General features: G+C 39.3%; 1 protein-coding gene across 6 annotated transcripts in view; it reads left to right on the forward strand.

Annotated features, from left to right (window-relative positions):
• Positions 1-18,661, forward strand: part of Cdk14 (cyclin dependent kinase 14) — a 558,419-nt gene extending 539,758 nt beyond the window's left edge. For all 6 annotated transcript variants that reach the window (XM_069996437.1, XM_069996440.1, XM_069996441.1 and 3 more), the window contains one exon: positions 15,323-18,661. The gene's annotated coding sequence lies outside the window, so the exon portion shown is untranslated. The remainder of the gene's footprint in view (positions 1-15,322) is intronic.
• The last annotated feature ends 4,079 nt before the right edge of the window (positions 18,662-22,740 follow it).

The raw sequence follows: 22,740 nt of genomic DNA on the forward strand, positions 1-22,740 counted from the left end.
ACCAGTGCACAGTTTCTGTATATCTTAAGGTAGAAATGTATGAGGAAACAGGAGACTTAAGTTACGACTGTAGCATTGTGTGTACAATGTGCTAAGTTCAAAGAAGAGAACAGCTGTGGATTCTACCTGAGATCTAAGGCAATTGAAGGGTGGTAGGCTGATTGTTTCATCCAAACAGACCAGAGAATTTGTCCAAAGTATGCCCAGGTCAAACCAAAGGAAGGGAATGTCGAAAGTCAAAAGGCTGTGTGACTATAGTCAAAGGCAAGAAGAATGAGAGTCAAAACGGAAGCATGTGTGGTCCAGTGTGAGAGTCTTAAAACATTGCTGAGATCAGTATTATAGTATATGTGGTTCATCTTTGTTAAGTGGTAGATATTTGGTTTAAGGGCACTGAACTTCCATGCAGTAGACCACACTACTTGGAGTCCATTGAATGAAGCATTGAATTGCAGAATTTAACACAAAATAATTGATATAAATGATTTTGTTAGGGCAAGAAAACCAAGGTCAGATTGAGAAGGGATTTGTCAGGCCCATAAACCTGGACTTGCTCCTCTATAGACTTGTAGGCAGGACCCTCAGAAGGGAGACCGGCCAAGCAGTGGGGTTGGAGTAGGTTATGAGTGTGCTAGAAAGTCATAACTGACTCTTCATCACAAAGCCTAGAGAGGAGTTTCATTAACCTGGGAGGAAAGGATAGCCTTTTCTAAGTCTCACACAGGTATGCATATGCTGCTGGTGGTACTAGCCACAGCTGTCTTTCTGTATTTTAGGGACATGATTCTGATAATAATTGCTTGTTTGTATAATTCAGTTGATGTTTACAGAGTATCTTCTGTGACTCAGGCATCATGTGATAAACAAGACAGACACATCTCTGCCTTCAAAGTCCAAAGAAAGTAAGTGACGGTACTAGAAATGCAGGTACTTTCAAAGGCTCTTGTCCAAGCTGGGCACCAGTGTCTCATGCCTGAAATCCTAGCTACTTGGGAGGCTGAGAGCTGTGGTGGCTCAAAGCTAGCAGAAAAGTTCACGAGACTCTTATCTCCAGTTATCCACCAAAAAGCAAAAAGCAGAGCTGTGGCTCAGATAGTAGAGTGCTAGCCTTGATCAGGACTGTGCCCAGGCTGAGTTTAAGCCTTAGGACCAGCTCCAAAAGAGAAGAAAAAGAGAAAAAGATAGAAGACTATTATACTTTCTTGGCTTCTCTCTGTCCAATTCTGCCCACCCTAAAAGCCCAGCTCTATTCTAGCTAGCTGGTTGGAACCCTGCCTGGTGTCTGGCCCCTGCTGAACCTTCCCTGCAAACCTGCTTTAAATTTTTTTAAAAATCTGATTATAGGAGAATCCTATGTCCAATATATAAATCTAAAACCCACAGAAGCACATAACATAGAACATAATTTCACCTTCTCATACATAAGCAATTTTCATTAATACATATTCCCTAAGGTTTTTCTTCCCTCTAACCACCAGTATCTCATTGTCATCATCATGCTTGTGAGCACCATTATAAAATGGGGAAATTACTCCCAAAATTATGGTTTTAGACTTCATGCCTAGAACAAACATATTTTTTACAACTTTATTGGGATATATTTCACACACCATAAAATTATCCCATTTAAAGAATGCAATTGAATGGGTTTTAGTATTATTTACAGAGTTGTATAGACACCACCACAGAACATTTCATCACCCTGAAAAGAAACCACATATCCATTAGCAGTCACTCCCATTCCTGCTCCTCCAAGTCCCTTACAGCCTCAGATAGCTAGACATTTTACATTCTAGAATAACACATATGTGGGCTATTGTCACTAGCTTCTTAGAGTAGTATTTTTAAAGGTATAGCCATGTTGTAGCTGTCAGCAGTGACATCTCCTGTCTTCTCTCCCTCACTTCCTTTTATTCTTTTCCTCGCTTCTTTCCTTCCTTCCTTTCTTTTCCCTTTTTTGCCAAATATTCCATTCTGTGGCTATGACACATTTTAGTTACCTATTCTTCATTTCCTACTATTGCTTTTGATGTCTAGTCCCATCACTGGCCCTGAGGTGCTGCTTTGTGCCAAAAGTGTTTCAAGCCTATAATCCTCACTACTTGGGAGACTGGGAATGGAAGAATCTTGGTTTGAGCCCAAGCTGGACAAAAAAAGCTCACAAGATTCCCTTCTCAATTTATATCTGGGGCAGTGGTGCAAGCCTGTCATCCCAAGCTGTGTAGGAATCTGAGATCCTAGAATCCGGTATTGAGGCCAACCTGGGCAGAGAAAGTCTGCTAGATTCTTTCTCCGCAGAGGAAAGGTGGGTGTGGTGGCTGGCACCTGTGAGACCAGCAACAACAGGAAGTCTAGAGTAGGTGGATCTGGCCTAGACACAGCCCAAGTAAGGAGAAGCAAGACTAGATCCTAAAATAGCCAGTGAGAAACTGGAGACCAAAAAAAATGCAAATAGAGGGACTAAGATATAGCCCAGAGGTAGGGCATGTGTCTAGCAAGTATGAGGCTCTGGATTCAATCCCCTAAACTAAACAAATAAAAAGATAATTGCTGATTCTTTGCAAGATATGATAGTTTGTGCTTATAATCTCTGTTCAAAGAAAAAGTGTAAATATACATTAAACTCTAGTTCATGGATAAAGTATCCTGATATCTACAATTCATTTTGAAATGCAGTAAAATAATAGGCTAGTTAGGAAGATGGAAATGTTAAAAACAAATGTTTCAAAATATTAGTTGTGGAATCTAGGTAATGGTCATGTGGTTGTTTGTAATCCTTCCATTTATTCTACATTTGAAAACTTTAATGAAACATTGAAAAATATGTGATGATAGCAGAGTATATATAGATGGACATGGCATAGCAGACAGATGGAAGGAAATGAATGAAAGTTGGTTTCACAGCTTGTAGCTTCAACTTGGAGGCAGTTAACTTGACTCTACAAAGGTAAATCTGCATGTTTGAATTTCAGTAGTAAGGAGTTTGTGGTCAGGAGAGATTGCTGTGATATGTGACTGCTTAGCAATATAGCCTTCTAATACACAATATACTAACTATGATTGCATGTGGTGTTGTATTTAGTAGTGTCTGTACCATTGCGTTCAGAGGTTCTTCTAACATAAAGCAAATTTCATTTTCTTTCTGCAATATTCTAAATTTTTTTTTTGCTTGATTACATGTACCATCAAATGGAGTAACTCCACTCTGTCAGGTTCTCTTGTCACCCATCTTTAATAGATAATCTTAGCTAGATCACATCCCAAAGAGCTAAAGACAAAGTTGCCATGTTGTCCTTCACATTTACCCACCAGTCCCTAACAAACAACCTGTTAAGATTTCTTAAACAAGGAAATGCTGCAAAAGATAAATTTAGCTTTATCTTTTCAATCCAAGCACAAGTATTCTGTATCCTATTTGGACCAAAATATTCAATACTTAATTGTGAGAATTATATAAACGCTAGTACCAAGGCATAGGAGATTACTAATTAAAAAACAAAGGATTTTTTTTTCATTTTAGCATGTCAGGCCACTCTTTGTGCATTTCATCTCATGCAGAACAACTGAATGTAATAATTACAAAAGAACAATACCAAACAGCTATTTTAGCTGATTGGCTTGGGGTTTCATTTTTGCATTTTGTAAACTTTGCACATTGTAAATCTATTTAATTATTATGCTTTAATGGAGTTGTAGTGATCTTTCCTCATGATAACATAAAACAACTAAGCCACTAGATTTTTTTAATTCCAAATGACAACAGTTTTGAAAAGTCGGAATTTTTGAAAAGGACTTAACAGAGAGGCCTGGGACGTGCTAGGTGCTTACAGTGCAATTTTAATGCCAACAGACTGGAAAATAAACAGCACAATCCAGACAAGACGTGACTTTGTTCTTCAGCATCTGTGTGAAGAGGAAATCAGATCTTTCTGGGATGTGTTTCCCTCTTGCAGGTGTGGAAGAAAAAATGTCACATTCTTGACTTACAGCATTGTAAGTGGAATTCTACTTTGGGGCAAGGCAAAAGGGCATTTGGCTGCTTCTCACAATAAAAGCTCAATTCTTTAGCTCAGTCGGTGCTTTTGCTTCAATCTTCTACCAGTGGACAGTAAGAAAGCATGAAACATCCCTTAATCCCACCAGCCTGGTGTGTGCTGGCTTTTCTCCTTGCATTGTCCAGCTCTCTTGCCAATGGAAGAGAGATACTGACCCTAGGCTTGCAACCACTGTTTTCTGTTCTGCCCCTAAACCACTGAGCTATTGGCATTTTCATTGTTTTACACCAGGAAGAAACGAATTGTGTTGATGTGAGCATCTAATTCATCAGACATTACAGGCTTCACATTTTTTAATGAGCTGAAACTCCTAGTCCCAGACATGCAACTACAGTGAATCAAGACAAGTGATTTGGTGATGACGTTTCCTAATTTGGTACAGTTGCTCTTTAAACGGTTTGATGGTATTTCAGAATGCCAAGCAGTGCAATTACAAAGTCATCTGAGGTTGTGTGTTAATCAAAAACAGCAGGTCATGTTTGACTTACAAAGGACAAAAGAGTAATAAAGGTTGAAGCCATTCGTGCATTGTTTTTCCTTCTATCTGCTGAGACAAATGTAAACAAGTGAACGCACTATTTACCAACCTGAAAACTCTGTGGTGTATGAAAAAAAAATCTCCAAATTATCTGAAGAGCTGTGTGTTGAAAATTATGGTCCTCAAGAAGAAACTTAGTTTCACTGTCACCAGTCATCCCTAACACTGATTATTTCTCAGGAGGAGAAGAAAAAAAAACTCTATTAAATATTAGAAAATACTGTATGACAAGTTGCAGCAGTTATTTGAAGAACCAGTAACATCTTCAAGAAGACATTGATTTCCCCCTTGCTTTTCCAGCATCAACTTGAGACAACACATGTGTGAAAAGTACATGATTTCCCTTGATCTGGAACCTGAGACTCCCCTTTCTCATATCCTCCAGCACTCCATCACTGCATGTGGAGTAAAGCCCAAACTCCTGAGCAGGATCCCTGTCACCCTTTTCTATACTTCAGCTCCCTACCATCGTTCTCTACCTCTACCCATCTCCATCTGGCCTGTAAATGTGTGCCTGCTGCCTTGGCCATTAGCTGCCTCCCAGAGCCCTTGCCTGTGTGACCTGGCCTCCTTCCTCACTTTCTAGATGTTAAGCTTGGACGTAACTTTCAAAGCCCAGGTCGTCTTTGCTGCATGGATACTTCGAGGATCTTATTGACATTTTCCATTTTGATCTTAGTTGTTGTCCTGGCCATCTTGGCCTTCAAATCCCTGAATTTATTAAGGCTATGCTGGGTTCTTCAAACTACAGAGCAGTCCTAATGTGCTTGTCTGAGTTCTATGGACCCATAATGACTGATGTAAAGAGTGTCTCTGTTTAACAGCGGGCTTGGAAAATTGTTGAAAATTTAGTAATTTAGCTCATTCAGTCCACTTCAAGCCAATTCCAGAACAAACCTGAGACCTTGCTTTAATACTTCTGATAGTATTCTCCCTCCCACTCTAAGCATTGTGTGTGTTTAAAGATGGATGTTCCCTAAGTTTATTTTTTATGATTTTATTGTAAAGATGATATACAGAGGGGTTACAGTTACATAGGTCAAGTAGTGAGTACATTCCTTCATTTTCTACCAGTTTTTTTCCCCCTCTCAACCCCTCTCCCCTACAAGTTCTATCTGAATTTGCTTAGTACCTCTTCACACTGCCCATTGCTTCCTGCAATGATCTGTGCTACATACATACTTCTTGCCAGTTCAGAGTAGTGGCTTTAGTTATTTCCATGTCACACTGCACAACCATATTCTGGTCTGCCCCAGTTTTAGGCCCCATTCTAGAAACCCCTTAAGTCCAACAGACTGATACTATCAGGCTCCTGAGTTCCTGTAAAAATTGTGGGCACTCTTGTAAATATTGTGAATATTTACCTCTGCAAAAGACTTCCTAGAAGTCTTTGCCATACTCCAGAAGATATTAGCTTGAGGACTAAAGAAGGATTCAAATGTTCTTTGAGATCCAGCTCTCTTCTAAAGATCGTGGTCCATTTTTTCAAGTATTTGCATCAGAATAAATGGGAAAGTACTTTGGATAAAAGAAAATGCCACAAGTCCAAAAATTGTTCATAAAGACATCTGTTTTCTGTAATTACATCATGTAGAAAATCTCTTGGATATCATAGAAATAAAGCAACTCATGGTAGCATACCTAATATGAAAATACTTAAAAATGATCCCATGTAATTGTGAATGGAGTATATACTAGAGAACTTTACATGTATAGTGTTAGCATGCAAGTGGTCACTGATTTGCCCTTGATATTCATTAAAGCTATTTTAATCAGCTTGAGGTTATGAAGTGGCCAATTGCTAGGAGCTTAGCTAGATGTCCAAAATCCGCATCTCCTAAGATGGACGTGTTAGACCCACCTTACTGACTGATGGAAAAGAACGCTAAGACAATGTCTGTTCATGTGTTGCTTTGTGATGTTTGGGAAAGTATCCCCAGGAATAGATGTGTCTCTCATAATATGATATCCACGGCCAGCAAAGAGGGAAAAGTGAGAGGGCTCACGGGGAGAGAGTAGAATAAGGGGCAGACCACTAACATGTAGCACTCACAAAAATACTAATAAAAATACTAAATCCGTTTAAAAAGAGAAGAAGAAGCTTAATGGAAGAGTTGAGGCTACTGAAATTTAACTAGAACTAAGAGACCCTACCAAGATCTGTACAATAACTAAGTACTTAGGACAGTGGCTCACATCTGTAATTTCAGCTACTTGGAAGGCAGAGAATGGAGGATCATAGTTTGAGATCAGCCTGGACAAAACAAAGAAAAGAAAAAATCCAGTAAAAGCTACCTCAAGGAGCAAACTGAGGTGTGACAGTTTTCATTTGTCATCTCAGCTTTATGGGAGGGATAAGTAGGAGGATTAACATCTGGCCCCAGGCAGTAAAAAAAGGTTGATATAGCAAAAGCAGGCCTAGCAAAAGCACAAGGTACAAACCCCAGCACAGGGAAAAAACCCTCAGATAATCCCAAGACAGAGCCTGTAGCCAAACCAAGAAGAAAAGAAAGATGTGAAATAAATGAATAGGCAGTACATATAGTACCACACATCTCTTCAGCTTGCATCAACTATATTTATGTGTCCTGCACGTGGCTGTTGTTCCTTGGTAGCTCAGAGTTTAGCATTGGAAGGAAATCTCTGTAAACCAACATGACTTCTGGTTTATGTTATATCATTCCCTATAAAACAGTAATATGTGATCTAACCATGCTACAGAAATGAATATTTTAGCTTTACAAGTTTCTGCTCAATAAAATTATTCACAAAACTTACTCGAAATCATATGTGATCATACATAAACATATGGTACACTGCTTTGTTATGTGTCTTTGTGCTTGATTTATTTAAATACAGTAGCTTAGTAAGGCTGTAATATAAAAAGAGGGCTAAAGGATCACAATCCTGCTTAATTAATGATACTTGGGAACCAGGGTATGCTGTCAAACAAATCTTCACATAATATGAAGTACCTGAGAAGAGCAGGATACTTTTGGTGAAAGCTTTTTTGTTTGTCACTAAGTTGATTTCAGTGCTCGATTTCAAGCTTCACAGTTTCTATTCAGATATGTCTTTAATATATTAACCCATGTAATCTTTTAAAGCTCATATGTATATCATTTCAATTTTCACAATTTTATGCATTTATTTCATGCATGTAAAAATATTTATATAATTAGAACTTATATATATAATGTTTAAGTATGTTATGTCTTGATAGTTCTGAAAAGGCCTTGGTCAGAAATTTTGCTGTACTGTTTGACATCCATTGAGTCAGGAAGTCATCCCAGAATTACCATTCTGAAATAGGACCAGTATTACCCATTTACATAAATCTGATTTAATAAACAGCCACACCATTAAAATGAAGAATTCTTTTCAGTCAGGACTAATTACATATCCTATAATGCCTGGTCTTTCATGAGGATTTCAATAAATGTTTGCTGTTGATTATTAAAATGATATGTTAAATCCCATCTCCTCATGTGAGAAATGCTTTGTTTTAAAATGTTAGACTTACAGATTTGCCTGAATTTTTTTAATTAAAATCACCACTTTGGCAGGAAGCTTAAAATGTGCAAAGTCCCTGCAATTAGTGCATTGTGAATCCATATGGATGTCACCAAACAGCTTTCAACTTAAAGGATTTGGGCTACTTTGAGTGATAGACCTTCTGTTATGCTTAAAACAAAGCCCCTCTACCTCTGCGTTCGTTTTAATTAATATTATCTTGCTGATCTCAAAGATGTGTTCTCCTCTGAAGGGAAGAAGCATGATTATCATAAATCAGAAGTAAGTTACAGACTAATTTTCTGCTTCCTTCAAGGAGCTTCAGTACAGGGTCAGAGAAACTAGAAAACACTGAGTACAGATGTTCTGAAAGAAAACATTATTTCTAGCCAAATTACAATGTAGCTAAATGTGCCCAAAAGTTAGTCTGTCTTCACATTTTCTGAATTCATTATGGAGTCCAAAAATTATTTTGAGGTCCAAATTAGTATGAAATCTATACTATAAAAGTATATTGTGTATATGTGTGTACATACACACACAAATGAGAATGTGGGTGTATACAGGCCTTTGTGTGTCTATAAATGTCTTGCTTGTATACATGCTTTGGCCTGACAACTTATTTGTGGGCCTCATTATGTACAATTGCTAATTGTGCCTTGATGAATTATGTACCAAGATTTACTTTGTTCTTTCTGGTGTTTTAAGAAAAACTGAACATGGCAGAGCCGTGTCGTTTGGTTGATTGGTTTTTCCAAATATTTTTCATGTAACATGTTTTAGACACGATATTTGGGAAAAGGAAGTTTTCTGGACTTTCTTTTCCACAAAATCAGAATAAGTTCTACAGACATTTATGCATTTAATAAAGGCCTTTATTTTACAACTATTTACAAATGTATCTTCTAGAAGGAGTATCTACATGCCTTCAGAAAAAATATTCTGATGCTGCTAGAACATACTGACTTAGGTACCCAAATAAATGCAATTCGAATATTGGTGTAAGAAGCACACTACTAAAATGACTTTAATTTTTCATTAAATTCTTAAGAATAGGGTAAATATGCAAAATTGCAACGCAGAGTTGTGATTTTCTAGAACAAGGAGATAAATGAATTCATTAATCATGCTAGTAGTAAAAAGGCTTAAAATCAGTAAGTTCACTAACAGACACCTCCACAAGTCTGTTTTGTTCTGTTCTATTTTGTCTTTTATTCTGACATATAGAAACCATTCACCAGCCTGGCGCCAGTGGCTTACATCTGTAATCCTAGCTACTCAGGAGGCTGAGTTCTAAGGATGGTGGTTCAAAGCCAGCCCAGGCAGGAAAGTCCGTGAGACTTGTATCTCCAATGAAACCACTAGAAAACTGAAAGTGGCACTGTGGCTCAAGAGCTGAAGAGCTCAGGGACAGCGCCCAAGCCCAGAGTTCAAGCCCCACGACCCCCCCAAAAAAAAAGATTCACCATATTCTCTAGGTTTGAGCCCAAAAAATGACCATAATTTTCTATATCACTTGATTATCTAGTTTTATTTCCTTCTTTATATCATAAAATGAATTACAGGGCTGGGAAGGTGGCTCAATGGTAGAGTGCTTGCCTTGCATGCATGAGGCCCTGGGTTCGATTCCTCAGCACCACATAAGCAGAAAAAAAAAGCCGGAAGTGGCACGGTGGCTCAAGTGGTAGAGCGCTAGCCTTGAGCTGAAGAGCTGAGGGACAGCACCCAGGCCCAGAGTTCAGGCCCCACGACCAGACCCCCCCCCCCAAAAAAAAAGAATTACAATTCAGTCTTTAAATGCCTCATTTCCTCAGCATTTTAGATTCTACATTTGAGAAGAAAGTTGGAATTAGTCTTACTCCAGGTCGGAAACAGTTTAAGCTAAATTGATCAAATAATGTTTTTTTTTTCTTCAAGAGAACCTAATTGCTGTATAAATTTTATATTATATTCATTCTTAGGAGGTAGCCTTTTTTTCTGTCAGGTTTTAGTATTTCTTTTGTCTCCATTAAGCTGAGACTTCTTTATAAAGAAGTCTGTGAAATAGAAGTGAGACATTGCCTCTCAGCTTCACATACATCCTTGGAAAATATCCTGCTCCCATTTGAGGCAGTGAAAGGAAAACCTACAGTTGTTTTAATGTGCAATCAAAATAATCACTTTTCTCTAGTGAGACTTAAGAAGACGGAAAATAATAAAAAAAATCTTCTATAGAATAAACAGAAGAGCATGAAATATAGAACATGTGATCACATCGGAGCACCCTGAGGTGGGTTCTCGGCTGTGCTGTCCCTCTAGCAGTAAATCATGTACATATATGTAGGGATATGTATATGTACACAGAAAGAGTTATTGGGGAGCAAAGAGGGAATGAGGAAGAGCTTGGTCCATTCCTAATCTGAGTCTGTGCTTGCATTTAGCACTTAAGGGCTTCTGCATTTGTTTGCTCAAAAGAGTGATGAAGCACTCCTTGCTTATGCCTCAAATCAGAAATGCATGAAGTGTAGCTGCAGAGATAATACATTTTCCCCAAAGGCTTTGGCTGAGCAAATTAGGTGTCAATGGGGTGCCTGCGCAGGCAGTCCTCTCTCTAATTAGTCTCTTGAGCCTAGTTGGTGGCGGGTATGAGATGATCTAATCAATTGGTCTGTGTCTGATGGCTCGTGTAAAAATCCTACCAGGCAGACTCTCTCCCACAGGTCACCCACCTGCACAGCAGGACTGCTCATTTTCATTTTTCATCTCCCCCATCACATGAGGCTGACAGTTGGTTTTTAGAAAATTGAATCCAAAAAATATCTAGTTCATAGGGCACATGGGTCAGAACAAAGTTGCATTATGGGTACTAGCGATCCAATTAATTAATATTTATAGCTGAGAAGCCGTATGTAGATATTTCTGAATAAGGATTTTATCAATTGATTCCAATTTCTTGCTTAAAACATTCATTTCTAGAGAAAGAACATTGTAAAAGCAAAAGGAAGATAAAAATGGCATCCATTAATCTTCTGACATATACCTATGAGCAGATGTGTCCATGGTTGAGCTTATAGATCATATTCACTGTTGATTAATATTATGCATATACTATAGTTGAATTATCAATCAAGTGTAAGTAATGATTTAAATGTATATCATATTTTACTTCCCTATGGTAGTAGCATACTTTTCTTTTCCTTCCACCTAAATCTCCATCATCAAATGCATGATTGCATTTAGATTTCTAAAGATTTTCCTCGCAGTAAACTGACCTGTGAACTATGTACACTCATTACAAATCAAATCTAATGCTGCCCAACAAAAGAGAAGGGACATCCCATGGTCTGAGAAGCATCAGGCAGAGGAGATGACACCTCCTTTATTTTCTTATTCTTGGCTTTCTTTTATTAAGTAACAGACTTGTAATGATCACTACATTCACCATTTAGTATCTAGTATAATCCCATATTGTCCAATTCTGTTTGCATCCTAAGTGGGGTATATGTAATATTTCTAGTAATGGTAGTCAAAAAAAGAGGCGAGACAAAGACAGAGGCAAACATTATCAGTTACCAAAATATTGAATTCTTTAATGAACTCAGTAGGCCTATAAAGTGCTATTGTATTGACATTGGCTTAATGGTTCATGAAAACAAAGTATTCATTTCAAAACTAACATCATAGAAAAAGAAAAGAGAAAAGGTAATTTTGTCCTACAAAAGGATATTAATTATACCCAGCATTTTTCACTGGTGGTGTGTATGTAGATGCTGTACTTTGTGCCCAGCACAGTAGTTGGCTACTGCTGCTGAAATGGCTGCACTGTACCAGTTATTTCAGCAACAAATAAGAACCTAGGCATAGCGTATTCTCTCAGTGAATGTGCCATAAGGGAACTCTACACTTGAGTAACCTTCCACTCTGAAGATAGCCTCAGAGTCTATCTTTTTCACTTCTTATTCATTCATAACCTAGCCATTCCTGAGCTGCCCTTGCAGACATATTTGGATAACAGCACCAAGCTTAATCAACATCATGATAGCAGGTGCACCTTTACTTCCTTCTTGGGAGGAAGTGTGTCAAGGGGGACTAAATAAAGTCTCAAGTTCAGGAGGTCAGTTTGGGCACCAGGCCTCCATTCTGGTGATTACAATGGAAGAGTGGAGGGGAGTCAAGCACAAACTATGTCATTTGCTTGTTTATTCCTAGGCAAGCAGATGTCAAGTTAAAAAACAAAACCCATGATTCCTTTCTCTAGAATAAGCAAGCCTCTGGGAAAAGCAGAATCTCAACATCTGTTTAAACTACGTTAGATGAGATGGATGATTTTATCTTTTTAATAAAAATGTGTACCTTTGTAGTACTGATTCTACTTTCTGGCCTTTTTCAAAAAGGCTCTTGTTTACATTTTACCTCATCAAAGGACATAACTCAGAAAAATAGAAGGTATTCCTAGCTCATAGTGTATTCAGAAGTTAATGCAAAATATAGGAAAGATTTAACTGTGGGAGCTAAAATTGTAAGAGTCATAGAAAGAAACTTAGGAGGAAGTCTTTATAACCTTGGATTTTTTTAAGTATGATACTTTTATATTTTTTTTAAAATATGATACCAAAAGAACAAGCAACTAAAGCAAAACATCTAAACTTAGACTTCATCGAGGCAATCTATGGAACAGAAGAAAATATCTGTAAATTATGATTTATAAATAAGGGATTTATTATAAATTCTTACTTATGTGATAGGGGATTAATATCCATTATTCATAAAGAACTCCTACACCAACAAAAAGATAACCTAATTTTAAAATAAGCAATGGACTTGAATAGATAATTCCCTAAAGAAGATATTCATATAGAAAATAAGGACATGGAAAGGTGTTCAACATCATTAATCATTAAGGAAATGAAAATAATAAAAATGAAATGCAAACCAGTTTTCCACACAAAGAAAACTATAATTTTAAAAAACAGAAAATAAATATTGGCAAGGATGTAGAGAAATTGGACCTCTTCTTCATTACTGGTAAGAGTGCAAAATGTTACATCCACTTCAAAAAACAGTATGGCAGCTGCTCCATAAAGAACTAATATATGACCCAGAAACTCTGTTCCTTAGGTACATAACCAAAAGAACTAAAAACAGAAATTGGAATGAACACTTGTCCAGGTATGACCTTAATAGCCTTATTCATAAGCCATAGTAATAAAAATAGTTTGGTACTGGCACAAGAACAGGCCTGAGGACCAATGGAATAAAATTGAAGACCCTGAAATGAACTTGCAGGTCTACAGCCACCTAATCTTTGATAAAGGAGCCAAAAAAAAAACAACCAAAAAAAAAAAACCAGGATGGAAGAAAGACGGCCTCTTCAACAAAGTACTGGCAGGATTGTCTATACATATATAGAAAACTGAACTCAGATCCTTATATATCACTTTGCACCAGAATCAATTCCAAATGGATCAAAGACCTCGAGGTAAAAGCAGATGACACCCTGAAAATATTACAGGAAGGAATAGGACTCCTTGGCACAGGTTGAAACTTTCTTAATAAAGACCCAGAAATACAACTGAAATATACATTAACTGATGAATAAGCAAAATGAGTTTCATCCAAATAAAATAATGACATATCAATACATACTAAAACATGAATGTATTTTTAAATGTTATGCTAATTGAAAGCAATGAGATCCCCATCATATTTTATGATTCCATTTATATGGTATCCAGAATATATTGCCAAATAATGTGAGAAGGAAAGAAGGGGCATGCTGGCTTAAAGGGTGTGAATTCTCTTTGGGGAATGGTAAAATGTTTTGGAACTAGAAATGTCCCAAATATGTTTGGAAAAATAGCTGAGCAACATCATGATGCCCAATGCCAATAAAATATACACTTTGGAATAGTTAACTTTTTTGCAAGGGTCCAGTTGTGGGGCCTGAACTCTGGGCCTGGCCGCTGTCCCTCAGCTCTTCAGCTCAAGGCTAGCGCTCTACCACTTGAGCCACAGCGCCACTTCTGGCTTTTTTCTTTTTGCTTATGTGGTGTTGAGGAATTGAACCCAGGGCCTCAGGCATGCAAGGCAAGTGCTCTACCACTGAGCCACCTTCCCAGCCCCATGGAATAGTTAATTTTATGTCATGAACTTCAGCCTAATAATAGGAAACTGAGCAGAAAGTACACATTCTGAAAGATCATCAGAGTAAGTAGAAGAGATGAGTAGTAAGTGGGCAGTGCCATGTTAATGGTTTTCAAGAGTAAGAGTCAAACTTTTTGCTCTCCAGGTCAAGGTATCGCTGAGTTGCTGCCAAGTGGGGCAGTGTCCATGGTGTTACAGCCGTGGGACCACAGTACCGTGAGGGTTCCAAAATTAGCCAAAACCCTTTGGGCCAGGCTCAGAATCACCCTAGACATGGAGATAGGAAGGCCTGGCCCAGTGTCAGTAACCAGGAACCAGCTTCTAAGGCTAGGGTGGTGAGTGGTTCTGGAACAGAGTGGAGCCAATGTGTCTAATGCTTCAGCTGTGCATTGAAGCTGGGAATCGTACACTGTACCTGAATAGATATTCTTCTCCCATCCTAAAATCCACCAAAGATGCTAGAGCTGAAAAGAATTACAGAGAGATGTACCAGGGGAGGGGAGGTAGGAGTTGGGGTAGGAATTCTTTCTTTCTCTTTAAATCATACCAGGTTTTAAGCATTGGAAGCATGTAGTATTGGAAGTGTGTCGTCTGATGCAGGGTATTGAGAACAAGCTGCCAGTTCAGTCTTACCAGTCAATGTTCATTCTGCCAAAAGTAAAATACTGATTACAGGGAACCAGAAAACAACAAAGAGCTAGCTAATTTGTGAAAGCAAGGATGGGATCCATTTTCTATTCCATGTTCCTTAAAGTGAACACAATCTGCCCTTTTAAAGACTATGTGATGCTACAAGTACTTAGTTAAGACCTGTACTACTACTAATGATCTGGGAAAAGAAACTTGCTGAATTTTTCTGTAAATAATCCAAGAGGTAGTTAGCCCCAGTTGAGCTATTTTAAAGGAAGAAAATACAGGAAGAGTATTTGTTGATTGGACTAAGAAAATCATTCTACCTGAAATATATGTTCTTGGGTGGCTGTGGAGAGCCCAGTAGACTCCCATTAGCCAGACCAATTTTGAAGTCTCGGGTAATTTAGGGAAAATGAATGATTTTTTTTAATGTAACCATTTTCTCTTTTCCTCCTTTCAGGATTAAGTTGTCATCATTCAGGAAAGAAACAAAACATTAATGAAGTGGCCAATAATGTGAAGGGAATCATGGATTGGTTTCCCTGCGCTCCCTGTGGTGGATTTCACTTACAAGAAAATTGAAGCTGGCAAGACCCTGTTTTCTCTGCAATTCATTTAAAACCTTGCACGCATTTGGATACCTTGTGATTTCCAAGAACTATGTGAAGATTAAGCTTTGCTTACTGATACATGGCATGTATTCTTTTCAGTCTTTTGTGTTTGATTTTGTTTGATTTCCCTCTGCAGCACAGCGTCTCTGTAAAGGTTTTTATGTTTTCACCACCCATGTCTTAAATACATTAAGACAACACATTTGGTGTTCACACTTCTTCAGTAATGTCTGTACTTGAAAGCCACACAGTGGCAAAAAAAATATGTGTTTTCTTTGAGAGCAGTGCATATTTTGTAACCACTAAGGAAGGACCTTTTTCACTGCAGCAAAACCCCTGTTCTCTGACTGACTTAGACAGCAGGGTCCCAGACTGTGGGGCCCACCTGTCGCTTATCTTTTGAAGAATTTGCAAAATGTGTTTTTTTTTTGTTTCTTGGAAATAACCACACATTTGTATAGGATAGTGAAACTCGCTTAGCCTTTTCAAGCCACAAATAACATAACTGTCTTCAGAGCAGTTTGGAAATGAAGAAAACACATACTAAGCATCAAGAACAAAGACAGGGGTATACCGAATAGTTTTCAACCTCAAGAAATAGAGGTAACTTTTTACATTGGTTCTGCGTCTTGTCAACATCTTTTTTTTTTTTTTTTTTTTTTTTTTTTTTTTTTTTTTGCTATCTGTACTCTGTTAACCCCTTGTATTTTATATGGAGAAAAGAGTGAGGAACAGAATATTTAAAACTTGGGTGTAAAAGATTCAGATCATAGTTCAGAGGAACTCTGAACACAGCCTTGGATGATTAATACTTAAACGCAAAGGATTAATTCATCCAGAGTGAAAGGTTTTCTCACTTACAACACACACCTTTGATTATATTTTTAGAAAACATTCCAAGCTGATTAGAAGATATCATTGGGTACCTGACTTTAAACCAGTCTTCTGGAATAACTGTTCAAATGCAGGTTTTAGAAACAATGCAGGAATTTTGCTTTAAAGATAGAAATAGGAAAAAGGAGACCCCAGCTTCTCTTGTTTAAGGATACCAGGAGCCTGTGGCACTGCAGAAAAGGCACTGGTATTGACCTTTTTGATCTGGAGAGGGGCTGCCTGGTGGAGGCTGGCTCCCATGGGAAATTCTGGTGTTACTGGGGTCAAGAAGCAGTTTAAAGACTTCATCTACTGCATGCACAGTTCCCACAGAAATATCTTTGTGTCCATTGCTTCACATTTTCCTATTTGTTAGAAAAAAGGAGCAATGACAATTTTGAAATATGCCATACACTTTTAGGATCAAAACTAAGAATTATGATCCATCTCGACAAGGGCTTTCTTAGAGTCAGGTCTGGGGAAACTTCTCTATGGTCAAACCCATTACACATAGAGAAGTGGACCCAGAATACCTCTCTATAAAATGGTACTGTCTGTGGAGTGAAGTGAGGTGTGAGTGCATATTCCAGGTCAACACCCATCCTAACCAGATGTCTTGTTCATCATAAACTCGTGAATACTAAGCAAGGAATTGTTTACTAGTTGGTTTTTAAAGAAAGCAAACAAAACCCAATACTAGAATGTTTACTCTTTACTACCCAGGGATCTTTCTCATTCCTCTTCCATACATTCCAATCCATGGAAGTCTTTACAGCTATTTTGATTTAAAGTATACTTAAATTAGGATTTCTTGAAGTAAACATATGAAAGAACTGTATATGTAATCAGAAACGGCCTTTTCCCTGTTCCTTATTTTGAATTGTTCACTTATTTGGGGGAGAAGCACAATGCTTGTGTTTTATAAGTTTAAATCAAAGAGTTTGTTGATTAAACCTTACCATTTAATAAGGCTTCTAATTTGAAATTATTTAAGGTTGAAAGACTTCAATTAGGAATGTGAAGGTGATAAGATCATGCCCTTCTCGTAGACAATTTCTCTTAGGAAATAAAACGTAGCATAGGGAATCAGTCTTATGACAGAGACATGCTCCCAGCAAGTTAAAAGGTTTTCAGATCCCCATCCTTGTGAACCACACAGGAAATCCAAAGTTTGGTTTGGCCCCTTCCTTTCCTCTCCTTTTTGCAATCACAGACCCATCCCTCCTTCCCCCCCACACACACACACCCACACCTGCTTTTCACTCCTAGGCTCCCTGAGGGGAGTCATGAAAATCAATACAGACTATGTTCATTAACAGATTAATTATACTGGAATGTATCAGAAAAAGGGAAGCACTGGAATGTTTGTGAGATTATTTTTGTATGAAGGAGTCGTTTGAGGTCCACCAGCTGGTGAGAATAGCATGAACACCTTAGCCTGGTGACTGCATTCACATGACCTCACTGCACAGGAAATATGCAGGAAGGAGATACCAGGACTTCATTTCCATTTCATTAAAGGACTGGTGTGATTGAAATGATGTTCAATGAAAATATAGAGGGCAGAAAGCTGGGGTGGCTGTCTACCTATGATGCATGGGTTAGAAGCTACTTCTCCCTTCCAAGAATGATCAGAGGACTTTGCAAAGGAGCCTCCGAGGCTTCACAGAGATCAAGGCTCAGTATCCTTCCTCGGTGTGTATAGGACAGCCGATATAATCAGCACCCTAGGTATGCGTTCATATAAGATTCTCATCTGTGAATATTACTGGGTTTGTAATCTTTGTTATATAAAAGGATGTTTAGGCTGTACATACTGGGGTAGATTGTTGCCTGCCCCTTATACATAGGAATATGCTGCATTACTGTGTGTAACGTCCATCTCCTTTACTGGCTTGTAGGCAGAGGAAACTGTATGTTACTGCCTCGCAATGTTCTCATACATCAGAATAAAACCTTTCAAATCTCAAATAAAATAAGCAAATACCTATTGCCATTCCCCTTCTCATAGCAGCATATATGAAATCTACACTCTTGGTTTGGAAGTGGATTTTTCCCTTTTATTGTCTATTTTGTGTGTATGATGCACTGAGATGTGTACTTTCTAATGAGGTTGGTACCTACGAAATGTGCTAGCATCATTCAGAAAACTATTATACTTCAAAAGGACACCTAGTAAGGAGAATGGAATACTATGCGTTGCATATTTGTTACCACTTGTAATTTGTCTGTATTATGAAGGATGTAACGGTTTGTCAGCTGTCACTTGTTTTATTGTAACATGATATGGAATAAAGTATAGAAGATTCTCCATACATCTTGATATACCTTCATGAGTGCCCAAAAGACTATCTCCCGTAATAAAGAAACATTGTCTTAAAATTCTTTGTCACCAAAGGCAAACACACTATGTGGGAAGGAGTGGGGGCCATGCAAAATGAATGTGTGAGCTGCAGGTTACTCTCTGGCTCTGTGCTTATGGTCACCACAGGGTCTATTCATCTCTGATGAGCTGGAGCCTATCTGGTCTTTTCCATGATGGTCCCATTTATCTTTTATCTACTCTCTGTAGATTCCACTCCATTGAATGCTTTACATTTGATCAAAGCTTCACATACAGATGCTCTGGGAAATAGCTTCACTGTTTCTTACTGAGCTCAGTGCACCTCCCCAAACACACTCATGGTTGCATGTGCTCTGAAGAGGCAGGGCACTGTCAAAACCCCACACTGGACTGGTACTGCTGGCTTGGAAGTCTGGTCCTGCTTCAGTCACTACCTTCTTGTCAACTCTCTCATCATTCCAAACATCCCTGCCACACCCCCATAATTTAACAAATTACTACTAAGGTTTATGCCAAATACGGCCATCAATCTGCAGAGTATATTTAGTGTTTTGAGTGTTTGTGAGTCTATATTGGATTTTTTTTAATTCCAGGAAACCTGGTTTTCGCCTAGCCAGATCGCTTACCCATGAGCAGCAGCTGATTTTGCTACCTTTGCTCTCCTGTAACCTCTGGGGCTTCGGTTTGTGAACCCTTACAAAGCAGCATCCTCTCCCACAGAGGCAGACCTGCCTGAATGCTCCCAGGCAGGTCACCTCCAGCCGCTCCTGCTTTTCCACTAAAGCACTGGGCTGCCAGTGCTAAGGGCAAATGCATCTTTACACAGTCACTGCCACCGCCACCAGATTCTAGAACAGGAGACTGCACAGAGTTGGACTTCCCAGTATCCATCATAGTGATAAAGTGCACATTTATCACTTGAATGGGAATCCTAAGCACTGAATATAATTTAAAAAGTCAAAAGAGTGATGCTCCAGGAATCTGGTGGGTAGGCTGGTTTTTTGAGTTTCATGGTTGTTGGATTTGGGGTGTCGTTTGCTTTTTGGTTTATTGTGGTACATAAGATTGAATTAAAATCTTTGAGCTTGCCCTCAACCACTTGAGCCATGCCTCCAAACCCTCCCCCTTGCTTTTTTTTTTTTTTTTTTTTTTTTTTGTCGGTCATGGGGCTTGAACTCCGGGCCTGGGCGCTGTCCCTCAGCTCTTCAGCTCAAGGCGAGCGCTCTACCACTTGAGCTACAGCGCCACTTCCGGTTTTCTGGTGGTTTATTGGCGATAGGAGTCTCACGGTCTCTCCTGCCCGGGCTGGCTTTGAACCGCGATCCTCAGCTCTCAGCCTCCTGAGTAGCTAGGATTACAGGCGTGAGCCACCAGCGCCCGGCCCTCCCCCTTGCTTTTGTATTGGTTATTTGCTTTTAACCTGGACTGGTATGGGATGCAAATCTTCTACTTGTGCTACCTGTGCTGCTGGGGATGACAGGTGCACATCATTGTACCCAACCATTGTGCTTCATCTTAGCTGGGATAATGGTATGTGGCACCACACCCTGCCATTGATTAAAAATAGAGTCTAGGGAACTTCTTTTTTGCCTGGGCTGGCCTCAAACCCTGATTCCCCATCTCCAACCCTGCAAGTAGCTAGGATTATAGGCTTGAACTACCACACCCAGCCCAGGGTGGTGGTTTCAGGGAGCAAAATATATAACCTTATTTTACTTCCAAGCAGCTATGTACCATTTGTTGAGGTCACTCCCAGCAGCCTCGGCGGCTAGCTCACATTTTAGAGCTTTACTGTGTGTCTATAATGATTTAATCACATGCACTCTTAATAAAAGAAAGGGGATGGAGGGCTGGAATCTATAGGAGACCAAAGAAATGCTTTTGAGAAATATTTTTAACTTTTTAAACGTGGCAGTACAGATGTCAAGCATCCTCTCAATTTCATAATTGCCCACTGTTACAGTCTTTTTCAGCAGGGCTCTTCCTGCACTGGTGGGTTGGAGGGTGTGATGGGAGCGGGCTGGGGGAAGCAGCTGGAGTCAGGAGGGCGGCACTCCTGTAGTTGCTATCGGCCCCCAGAGCAAAGAAAAACCAGAGGGGAAGGTGTTGGAGCAACCTTGTGCCACTGGGTTAACACGTACAGTTGCTGAATAATGGCGGGCATTGTAAATCTCTGCAATGAGAGCCTCACAGTGGCCCAGAAGCCTGCTGCTACCAGTGGGTGGTGGCGTTATGGGCATTAGCTTTGAGAAGCTTATATAGGAGAGGGGGCTAGTATAAAGGACACAAATCAGGGGAAAACTGACAAGATTAAAAAAAAAATCCAAGGCCTCGTATTTACTGTTCATCCCCCACGCTCTCCGTGTGCTATATTGTCTGCGTTGAGTCATGCTGAGAAAGAGCCCAGCACAATAATAGCTCCGAGCAGCCTTGCAGCCCTGAAGCCATCCTCTGCCAATGTTGCTGACTGTGCTAGTGGAGAATGGGATTCCGATAGAGTTGTCTTTTTTATTCTTTCCCTGCGAGACCACCAATAATTATGGAAGGCACACTGCAAAGATGGGGTAAGAGTTCTCTGTTGGGGTATATCCTGAGAAGTGATCTGACAGATGTTAGCTATCCAGCCCCAAGTGTGCCAACCTGGCAGACTCAAGGTGTCAGGGAAATCCAGGGACTCATCTGAACCAGCAGTTCAAGAGTTCAGTTATAATAAAGCTGAGCTTTATCCATCATATTACAGGGAGAAACAATTATTCTTACCTTCTCCTCTTCTTCAGCCAAATCTGGTAACAATATCTTTATCCCCAGAGAAAGGCTATAACCCATTGAGAACCTTGGGGAAAAAACAAGACCCACCTCCAGGAACTGATACTTGAAAGATTCATCCAGAGCCTCATGTATTTCATTCCCATAGCCCCATGGTTCTTAACACCTGACTCATTTAAATCACCAGGGAATTTTTAAAACATTTCCACACCTACCAACTCCTACTCCTTCCCCACGTACCCACTGACCAACATACTAGAAAGATGGAGGGTAGACTGGCCTATATGAAAACTCTTGGGTAGCCAGTGTGAGAGCTGCTGGATTCCTCCCTTCCTCTGGCCTGTCTGCTACTTTAGTAGGGGCCTAAAGTCTACTGACTTTTTCTTCAAGGGCCAAAGAGAGAACACCTTAGTCTTGGCATGCCGTACAACTTCTGTTTCAATTATTCATTTGTAGTTGTAGAGAAAACAGGCAGGCATAATCCATAGGTGAATAAGCATACATATGTTCCAATAAAACTACTTGTAGATACTTGAATTTGAGCTTGGATCTCATATAATTTTAACAAGTCGTTAATGTTTTTTTTTTAATTTTTAAAAACTAAACATTTTAGAATTATTTTTAATTCACCGATCACATATAAAATGTCTGTGACAGAAATTAGCTGGGGTAGGGGAGTTGTAGTGTGTATAACTTGGTTTAGAACATAGTTCTGGGAATGGGGTAGTAAAGGACCCACTCCTAACATCTTCAAGGTCTGGATAAGAAGAAAAGTCAAGACATATCTACATATTTAAAATATTTAAAATAAATCCAACTAACAAAATGGTAAGTACATTCTGTTCTCTTACTTTGACATACAGGCCTTCCTAATGGCCAAGAAGACCAGATTTGCACAGAATTCTTGTACTCCAGGTTTTTTCACCAAAGTTTAGCAATATGGGAAACATGCCTCCCAATCTCAGCTCCATTCACAAGGTAAGGAGCTCTGTGTGTGTGTGTGTGTGTGTGTGTGTGTGTGTGTGTGTGTGTGTGTAAATCCTACTCTTCTTCACACTCTGTCCATACCTTTGGCAAAGGCCCCTCATTGGCCTGCCCATAGATAGGGGGCATGGGTAGGAAGACCATGCTTCAAAACAACGGGCTTTGGGGCTAAAACATCAGACCCTATCTAAAAACTAAAGCAAAAAGGGCTGAAAGTGGGACTCAAGGAGGAGAACACCTGCCTAGCAAGTGCAGGGACACTTTAGGTAGTGCCCCATGAGATACCATCCTTCCCTCAGT

This window comes from Dipodomys merriami, unplaced genomic scaffold (assembly GCF_024711535.1).
Source record: "Dipodomys merriami isolate MVZ:Mamm:240054 unplaced genomic scaffold, mDipMer1.0.p SCAF_5, whole genome shotgun sequence".
In the NCBI taxonomy this organism is placed as follows: Eukaryota; Metazoa; Chordata; class Mammalia; order Rodentia; family Heteromyidae; genus Dipodomys; species Dipodomys merriami.